This window comes from Miscanthus floridulus, chromosome 1, assembly GCF_019320115.1.
Source record: "Miscanthus floridulus cultivar M001 chromosome 1, ASM1932011v1, whole genome shotgun sequence".
NCBI classification, from domain to species: domain Eukaryota; kingdom Viridiplantae; phylum Streptophyta; class Magnoliopsida; order Poales; family Poaceae; genus Miscanthus; species Miscanthus floridulus.
In genome coordinates this window covers 118,061,117-118,071,332 of record NC_089580.1, presented here as the reverse complement: position 1 = coordinate 118,071,332, position 10,216 = coordinate 118,061,117, and the positions used below count along the sequence as shown (strand labels likewise).

Genomic DNA, 10,216 nt, shown 5'->3' with positions numbered 1-10,216 from the left:
CAAAGCATCAACTATCCTATTATGAATGATATTTGTGGTATCCTTAGAGCAACTTCAAGAGATTGTCTATATCCTTTCTAATTGTTAGGAATAGAGATTTTGATGAAAAAATGCTCCAACAACTTCTTTATTTGGTTATCCAAATATAGCCATATTCTATTTCAAATTTCTTGCTAGCCAAAGATAGAAAACGAGAATGACACTTTAGAATGCAGATAAGATATAGAAAAACTGTTGGAGAGCGAAAAGATATAGAAAACGACATTTATGCAAATGACTCTCCAAGTGATGATTTAGAGGGTGAGCTTTAGAAGGACTCTCGGAGATACTCTCTACTGTTCACTTTAGGACCTTTATCTCCTGTCTTTTGTGTCACCGCATATGGCACTTATAGTAGGTACTTATGTGCATCAGATCTATTAAACTCCTTATCACGTTGAAGAGTGGCTCGGGATAGGGAAGAAAAGAAACAAAACAATATGACTTGACGCTGAGTTGATGACAACATTGGTAGTCTTCATGAAACATTAAACTCCACTGCTGTGGAGGCAGGGATGTCACCTGCTATGGAAAATACATTGTAAGAACGCAGCGGCATTCGTGAAAGCTGCTTTAGAATCTATAAATACCCATTTGGTTAGTGGTCATCTTTTTGACAGCAAAAGCAGGTTGCAGAAGTTAAACCAAAACGAACAATCGAGTTATATTTGTGCTGCTTGCTTCACTTTTTAAAATTTGTACTAGAGTTTATAGAGCCACAATTCTTATGAGCTGATATTTCAAATTTGGTTGTACCTCTTTTCCAGCCTTGACCCAAAAAATGATCAAGACTGAAAATCTAAATGGTCAAGATATTGGTCTATGGTTCACGAGGAAATTTTATTGTATGAGATAGTTTACAAATTCTTTTTTTATCCACCAAATAATGTATTGTTTTATACATCCTGATTACGGAATTATTCACCTTTTTTCAAGCCTCTATACATAATAGATCCTAACCCAAAATGTGGGGGCGTTGCTTCCCCATCTTCTGAACACGACTTCTTTTACACAGGAAACGGCTTCTTTTATCTAAAGAATCAAATCCTCAAATTCAGATCATCAGGAGCTGCTCTTAACCAGCTATGAATACCAAGCTTTGCCTCACTGCTGGAACCGAGCAAATCAGCGAGCCAAAAATTCCCGTGAGACCATAAGCAATGGCGCAGAACGGGAGTGCTTCAGGTTCCTTGGCTGATAATGCTGCTGTCCCCAGTCCATGAGCACTACACCATCAACCAAGCAAGATTACTTTCAGACAGGGCATAATCATGCTCACAAATGAAGAATTACCAAATGATGCAGAACGACATTATATCCAGCAAATTACCTGGAAGCTGTCCCTATTCCTCTGGCGATGCGTTCAGACCAAGTTTATCCATAGCTGCTTGCACAAAATTCGCTCCAATGAGCCCGGTAAGGACAACCACGGCAGCACTTAGTGTAGAGTTTACACCTGAACAACAAGAAACCATGAACCATCAGTGCCCCTCAGTAAATTACTGCAAAGACACATAGAGGGAAGATTTAACACTAAGGATTAAGTCAATCACTACATGTTTAGGTCAAGTAATTGACCTATGGTTAACTTGCCTGTCAATACAAGCTAGGGATATCATGATAACCCACTCTCCTCATCTCTACTATAGGAACACAATCAAATTCATAGGAGGATGTTCTGCCAAGATTTACCTTCAAAGAAAGATACTATGCTCAAAGCCAGCGCCACAGTTATACACCTTGGCAATATGGATATGGTTAATGATAGCTCTAGCCCAATCAGGCGCCCTATGACAGCAGTTGAGTACAGAGAGAATGTCGATGCAATGGCAATTGATGTGAAAATCTCTGCTGCGTGCCTCTTTACAAGCTGAAATAAGTGCTCAGGAGCATGGACAAGTTGACGATCAGATAAAAGGCATTTGCAGCAGAACAGAGCTTAATCGAAATGATGTCACAAGATAACCATGTGCAATAGTACCTTTCTCTGTTTGAACATTGAGAATGCAAATGATATGATCACAGACCCAAGGAAACCCATTAGTACGTCACCGGCTCCAGGATTAGAGGGCGCCTTTGTGAGATAATCACCTGGACAACCACTTTTTTCTGAGAGCACAGTGATATCATGTGTATGTTCTATGTTACTTGTCAAGTGCGTCGGCGTTCAAGGTAGCTGGACCGCGGCTACGGAGTTCGTAGCCTCGTTCCGTCGTCGCCGGCGAGGTTATGCCCCTCAGTCCGTCGGCTTGTTGTTTGGAGAAGAGGGAGGAAATTAGATTGATAATACTTGCTTGCCTTCCTGACGTGTTCGGTTACAGCATATATGGCCTGAGGCCTTCACACGGATGGAAACTAATTGATCCTATAATTAAGGACTGTAAAATAGAAAGTAACAAACTAGACTACGTTTCCATCCTAGCCACTCGTCGATGCCGCGCCGCCCGCGACGCCGTGCGCGCCCATCAGCACGTTCCGCGGCCCTCCGCACGTCTCTGGCCCTCCTGCGCCGGGTGTAGGTGTGTCCCCACATGACATCTCTCCCGCCCTCGAGAGCCAGCTCGTCCTCGAGCTGGAATGCCAGAAACTTGCCGCGGAACGTGTCGACGTCCTCCCAAGTCGCTGAAGCCGCGGACTCGCCCTTCCAGTGAACCAAGACTTGGCGCACACCCCGAGCCAGCCGGAAACGAACAGCACGCTCCGGTTCTGGAGCCACCGCGCCGTGATGAATGATGGGCAGCGGCGGAGGGGCTTACGGAGGTGGCCCGTGGAACTTCTTCAGGAGGCCTGATATGGAAGACATCGTGAAGCCGAGGGCCCACCGGCAGAGCGAGGCGAACTGCAACCTCGTTGATCAGCTCGGTGACCTTGTACGGCCCTGTAGAAACGCGGCTTGAGCTTGCCGGTCGTGGCGTGAGGAAGAGACGACGCCGCCCGCTGCCGGAGTCGCAGGAGCGCCCAGTCACCGACGTGGTACGCAACCTGGCGATGGTTCTTGTCGTAGTGGAGCTTGTGGACCGCCTGAGCCTGCTCGAGCCTGTAACGAATGTCAGCAAGGAACTCTTCACGTTCTTCCATGTTCCTGGCCACGGCAGCGACCCGTGTGTCGCCCGGTTCGTAGGACCGGATCGACGGTGGTTCCCGCCCATAGACAACGTGGAACGGCGTGTCCCGAAGGGAGGACTGGTAGGCGGTGTTGAAGACAAACTCCGCCCAAGGCAGCCAGCGCAGCCACTGCCGCGGTCGATCTCCAGTGAGGCATCGTAGGTACATGATGATGACACGGTTGGCGGCCTCGGACATGTCCATCCGATTGCGGATGAAATGCGGTGGTCATGTGGAGCTTCGTCCCCATGAGGCGCATGAGCTCATGCCAGAACGTGGAGGTGAACACGGGGTCGCGGTCCGACACCATGGACTGCGGAACGCCGTGCAGCCTGACGATGTCGGCGAAGAAAGCTTGGGCGACGGACTCGGCGGAGTACGGGTGCGCCAGAGGGATGAAGTGGCAATACTTGCTGAACCGGTCCACCACGGTCAGGATGACGGACTTGCCCCGAACGCGCGGTAGCGCTTCGACGAAGTCAAGGGCGATGTCCGTCCAAACTCACTGCGGCACCGGCAGTGGGAGCAGAAGTCCCGCCGGATGCAAATGCTCCGACTTGTAGCGCTGACAAATGACGCAAGCCCCGCACGTGATCCTGCACAACTTGTTTCATATTAGGAAAATGGAAGTCAGCGCCGGAGCCGATGTAGTGTGCGCTGGACTCCTTCATGCCCCTCCTCATGAGTAGCGGCCAGAATCTCCTGTACGAGGGGGGACGACGGGTGGGATGTACAGGCGCCCAGCGTACTGCACCATGTCGTCGACGATCGCCCACGGCGCCCCAGCGGGAGCCTGCTCGCACGTCGTCCTGGATGGCGACGAGGGCCAGGATCGGTGAGCTGTGCCTAGCGGAGACGCACGACGAAGTCGAAACTGGGGGGCCGATAGGGCCAGCACAGCCCCGTCCGCCAGTCGTATCGTGGCGAGACAATGCATCAGCCACTGCGTTCGCCGTCCTGGGCTTGTACTCGACGGAGAAATCGAAGCCAAGGAGCTTGCCGACCCAGTGATGTTGGGGGATCGTCGCGAGCCTCTGATCAAGCAGGTACTTGAGGCTATAGTGGTCGTCTTGACGACGAATCGACGCCCCCACAAGTACGGCCTCCAGTGTCGAATGGCGTGGACAAGGCCGATGAGCTCCCGCTCATAAGCGGCGAGGGACTGGTGGCGTGGCGCGACGGGTCGGCTGAAGAAAGCGATCGGGTGGCCCTCCTGGACGAGCACGGCGCCGAACCCGTGTGAAGACGCGTCGCATTCGACGACGAAGGGCTTGGCAGAAGTCCGGCATGGCGAGCACCGGTGCCGAAGTAACCGCTAGCCTTGAGGGTGTCGAAAGCCGCGGTTGCCGCAGCAGTCCAGGAGAACCCGTCCTTCTTGAGGAGGGCCGTCAGCGGGGCGGCGACCGTGCCATAGTTGTGGACGAACTTGCGATAGTACCCCGCCAAGCCGAGGAAGCCGCTGGACCGCCCGCGCCGAGCGAGGCACCGGCCAGTCATGGATGGCCTGCACCTTGGCCGGATCCATGGCGACACCCCCCGCGGAGATGACGTGGCCGAGGTAGGCGACGGAGGTGACGCCGAAGGCGCACTTGGCGCGCTTGATGAAGAGCCGGTGCTGCCGCAGCTCGGAGAGGACAGCGCGGAGGTGACGCAGGTGGTCGGCCCAAGTCGTGCTATAGATCAAAATATCATCAAAAAAGACAAGGACGAAACGACGTAAGAATGGTCGAAGCACATCATTCATGAGCGCCTGGAATGTCGCTGGGGCGTTGCACAGCCCGAACGGCATCACCAAGAACTCGTAAAGGCCGTCGTGGGTGCGGAACGCGGTCTTGTGGACGTCCTCCGGCCGCATCCGGACTTGGTGATAGCCGGAACGCAGGTCCAGCTTGGAGAAGAAACGCGCGCCATGGAGCTCGTCGAGCAACTCGTCGACGATAGGGATGGGAAAAGCGTCCTTGACGGTGAGCGCGTTCAGCGCCCTGTAGTCGACGCAGAAGCGCCACGAGCCATCCGCCTTCTTGACGAGGAGTACCGACGAGGAGAACGCCGAGTCGCTGCGGCGGACAATGCCCTGCTGGATCATGGCGGCGCATTGTCGCTCAAGTTCGTCCTTGTGCGCCGCCGGGTACTGGTACGGTCGGACCGCCACGGGCTGTGCGTCCGGCTTGAGGATGATGCTGTGGTCGCGGCCCCGTTTGGGCGGCAGCCCCGTCGGCTCGGCGAAGACGTCCTCGAAGGCTGCCAGGAGCCCGTCGAGGAGGGACGCGGGCGCCGCGCTGGTCGCCGTGGCGCGCAGAGCAGCCGTGCTGGACGTGGCCACGCCTGCCCACGTGATGGTGTGGCCGTGTCGCTGGAACGACATGGAACGCTCTGTGAAATCCCAAACGATCTTCCCAGTGTGGCCATCCACTGGGTCCCCAGCACCATGTCGTACCCTGCGAGTGGCATGACAAAAAGATTGACGTGGAACGGTGTATTATCAATGGAGATCGGCGCGCGGCGAATGACGCCGGGACAGGCGACCCGCTCGCCGTTGGCGACTGTGGCCGTGAGGCGAGGCCGGGGCTAGATGGGCAGCCCTGTTCGCAGCGCGGCATCCTCGGCGATGAAGTTATGCGTGGAGCCAGAGTCGAGGAGCGCGATGAGTGAGGTGGCGCCCAGCGACACCGTGATCTGCATCGTGTCGCAAGTCGGGATGCCTGCGACCGCGTGCAGGGAGAAAACCGGCGCCTCCGTGCCCGGGTTCTCGTCCCCTGCAGCGACGTCGGCGGTGGCGTCGTCCTCCAGCGCGCAGTCGAGGAGGAAAAGTCGCTTGCAGACGCGGTTGTGCCCCCGGCCGTACTTTTCATCGCAGTTATAGCAAAGCCCGAGGCGACGACGTTCCTCCTGTTCCGCCTGGGTGAGGCGCTTGACGGGACGGCCCTCCACTATGACCGTTGGAGCGGCGGCCCTGGCGGCCGGCTGGAACGCCGGGGCGGGCAGGATGCCGCGGGATGCGGCCTTCGGCGACGCGACGGAGTACTGTTCCATCAACTCCATCTGTCGGGCAAGGCTCATGGCCGCGGCGAGCGACTGCGGGTTCTGCACTTGGACGGCGAGGCTGAGCGGCGGAAGGAGACCTCCCGTGAACAACTGGACCCTCTGGGTTTCGTCCAGGGGACCGGCGCGGGGAAGAAGCGCCTGGAAACGCGCCTGGTACTCCGCGACGGTGCCGGTACGCCGACAATCGGCGAGCTCGAAGAGTGGGGAAGAGCGCAGGGGCGGTCCAAACCTCAGATTGAGGAGGTCCGTGAAGCGACGCCACGACGGCGTGCCCTCATCCGTCTGCACCTGCATGTACCAGAGTTGCGCCTCGTCGTCGAGGTTGTAAGAAGCCATCCATACCTTCTCCTCCTCCATGATCCGCTGCTGGTGGAAGTAGGACTCGCAACGGTTGATGAAGCTGAGGGGATCCTTCGTGCCGTCGTACTTCGGAAAATCCATCTTCTGAAACTTCGGCGGCCGATCATTATGGTGCTCACCGGAGCCCGGCCTGGAGGTGGAGGACGCAGTGAGGGCGGCGATGGCCTTGGCATTGGCTGCGACTGTGGCCTGCAGCTCCTTCATGGCATCGGTGAGGGACTTGATTTGATCAGTGTCACCCATGGCGGCGGCGGGTGATGAGGTGGAACGGACAGGCGAGGATCGTCTGGAACGTGATACCAGGTTGTCAAGTGCGTCGGCGTTCAAGGTAGCTGGACCGCGGCTACGGAGTTCGTAGCCTCGTTCCGTCGTCGCCGGCGAGGTTATGCCCCTCAGCCGTCGGCTTGTTGTTTGGAGAAGAGGGAGGAAATTAGATTGATAATACTTGCTTGCCTTCCTGACGTGTTCGGTTACAGCATATATGGCCTGAGGCCTTCACACGGATGAAACTAATTGATCCTATAATTAAGGACTGTAAAATAGAAAGTAACAAACTAGACTACGTTTCCATCCTAGCCACTCGTCGATGCCGCGCCGCCCGCGACGCCGTGCGCACCCATCGCACGTCCGCGGCCCTCCGCACGCTCTGGCCCTCCTGCGCCGGGTGTAGGTGTGTCCCCACATGACATTACTCCAGCGCTAATGCTTTGAAGGGAATTCTTCTGAAACTAAAAAAATTTGTGATATAATTGTAGGACTATATATTAGGGTTTATAGCTTATGAACCTAGCACAGCATCAAGTCCAGACCCAGAGAGGTACCCATACGCTACTGCCGCCAAATCTGCAGAAAGTGCGCAGGAGATGATTGGATGTAACACTTTCTTGACACCAGCTGGTAACCTGAAAATACCCAGATCGTCAGACAAAATTGAATAAACTGTTTGCATACTTTGGATCCTATTGATCGAGTTTATATAAGCATATTACCCAGAACCAACCATGTATCCCAGCACATTAGCAGCAAGCAGGAAAGGAAGGCATGTTATTGCTGTGGTACCAAGTGCCGTGGGATTGAAATAAGCAACACCAAATGATGCAACGAATATAGCAGACCATGCCCAGAGTTCCAATGTAGAAAATGGTGACGGCTTGCTCATGGGCTCTGTGTCTGTAATAAGCTCTGTCTTCACAAGTTTTCTCACAGCTAACACTGTATATCCTGCAACCGCGAGGGTAGCAAACCAGCCACCAACTGAAAAAGCGGGCAAAATCAAAACAGTATAAAAGTAGCTGTTCCAATTTAATGTTTTGAAAGGAAAAATGGGACTGCAAGGAAAAACTAAGGGGGTGTTTGGCAGGGCTCCTCCTGAGGGGCTTCTCTATTATTCACTGAAAAACGGCTAGCTCCTCCGGAGGAGCCGGAGCCGGAGCTGAGAAGGAGCCCTGGACCTAATGGAATCTAATTCCTTCTGTAGCATTTGTTTCATGTGCAATCATATCTCATAAGTAGCTAAACATAACCCAGAAGATCCTGACAGCATATATATAGCAAGAAAAGGATTGGTAAGGGTACCTCACAATTTTCAAAATTTTGTTTACTGGGGCTGCAGGTTACTAAACTGGAGCCTGAAATCATACAGTACTGCAACATGACATGCAGTGCAGGGAATGCTTACTGTTACTGGTACCGTGCTGCAATATCTAAGAGCAGGGTGCATCCTTCGGGTTGTAGTTCTGCTGGTCTGCATAATGAGGAGAACCTCATCTAACCTTCTGCAAATGAACTGGTTCGTTTCGGAAGTGTGAGTCATAGTGTCACAATTCAAGTTTAAGTCGTTCCATCATATTATTAGATATATAGAAACAAATCAAATTAGCTGTGAAGAGAAACAATGACAGAAAAAATGTGATCGAGAATAATACATACAAGTGATTGCAAAAATCTTGAGTCCTGAAGCCGCTGGGACATCCCTGACGGCGAGCGGCAGCACGACTAGTGTCAGAACGTACAACAAGGGTAGCCACCTCTGGATGAATAGTGTGGCAGGCGCAAAGAAGTCCATGAACGCCTTCGTGAGAGCAGGCACGAATGTGTCGAAGACTACTAGCACGGAGAAGACACAGAACATGCCTGAAGAGGGCGCTTGGGAACTTGATGGACGCGGCGACGAATGCCTGTTTGAGGAATTTATCGGTGGCGAACACAATGCCCAGCGACACAAGCAGATGCGCCACCCCAAGAATCTGTATACACGCATAAGAAGAGAGGAAAAGATATGAATTTTAATAAGAGCATTTTAATATAAAGGAAAAGTGTCTTCTCACGGCGGGCAGCAGTCCTGAGGAAGCAGCACTGGCGTCTCCGGTGCCAGCAGTGTAGTTGGGGACGATCAGGCTGCGACGAAGGTGGGACGATGACGATCGCTGAAGCGTGGTGGCGCCATTGTCGGCTGGACCCATGAAGCTGGTGTTGCTGCCAGGGATGCGCTTCAATGCTGCTGTTGGGCGGACCCGGACCCGGACCCGGCGCGGAGAGACGGAGGAGGAAGGGGAGCAGCAAGAAGAATGGGGAGTGAGCAGTCTGCATCGGCGGCATCGAGGAGGAAGCGTACAGGAGCGGGCGACCGACGTGGTGCAGGGAAGGGAGGAGAGCGGGTCGTGGCGGCAACGTAAAGTAGTAATCCTAATCATGGCGGTCGCGGCCATGGAGTCGGGAATCGTTGTTCGCGGAGTGCAGAGGAAGCGGCGGCAGAGTTTGGGCTTCCCTCTTGCTGACTGATGTCTGGCTCCTCCCACGTCCGGAGCAGACGGAGGCTGGGCAAGGTGGCGACGGAGATTCGATTCGTCGGGATGGGAATGGGATGGGAGCTACTGAACGAGCGAGCGATGGAATTGTGGCTAGAAATTATCGGCATGGCGGTGAGCGAGGATGGGGTTGGGATTGAGATCGTCGGGTTGCGACTTGCGAGATCCTCACCTCACCTGATCTCGTCCTCTTCTTCGAAGGAAAGCGACGGCAGGAGCGGAGTACCAACCAAGCGGCTACTGGGATAGCTAACCGCCGCGACGCCGGCCGTCATCACCGGCTTCCGGTGGTTCCGCCACCTCCGACTAGGCTGCCCCACCACCCGTCCGGCCGTTCCCCTTGCCTGTTGCGTTGCGGGCCCTGGGCCACAAGCGTTCTAAATGGAGCCAGGCCCAGTAGCGCTCTGCCCTGCGGGCCGGGCCACTCGCACAAAGCTACAAGTCGTTAGTTACAAACAAGTTCACCGAATCAATCCGCAAAAAACAAAACAAAACAAAACACTGATTCAAGGTTGTGTATCGACCAACATCAACTTTTGCAGTTCTTGAATGCTGCCGAGTAAATGGAATGAAACTATTGTGGTTCTAATCCCAAAAGTTCAGAATCCGGATAAACTAAAAGACCTACGCCCGATCAGCAACGTTATCTACAAAGTGGCGGCAAAGGTACTTTTAAACCGGCTGAAATCTATTCTACCTGAGATAATTTCAGAGAACCAAAGTGCATTTGTCCCTGGAAGACTGATAATATATTAATAGCTCATGAGTTAACTCACAATCCGCAGAACAAAAGGAATGGATCGAAAAGTTTTGCTGCCCTCAAACTAGATATGAGCAAAGTCCATGATATTTGGATGGAA

The 10,216-nt window shown here is 53.6% G+C and overlaps 1 pseudogene; it reads right to left on the bottom strand.

Moving 5' to 3' along the window:
* Positions 1-975: 975 nt before the first annotated feature.
* On the bottom strand, positions 976-9,560 carry LOC136539308 (plastidal glycolate/glycerate translocator 1, chloroplastic-like; annotated as a pseudogene).
* Positions 9,561-10,216: the final 656 nt, after the last annotated feature.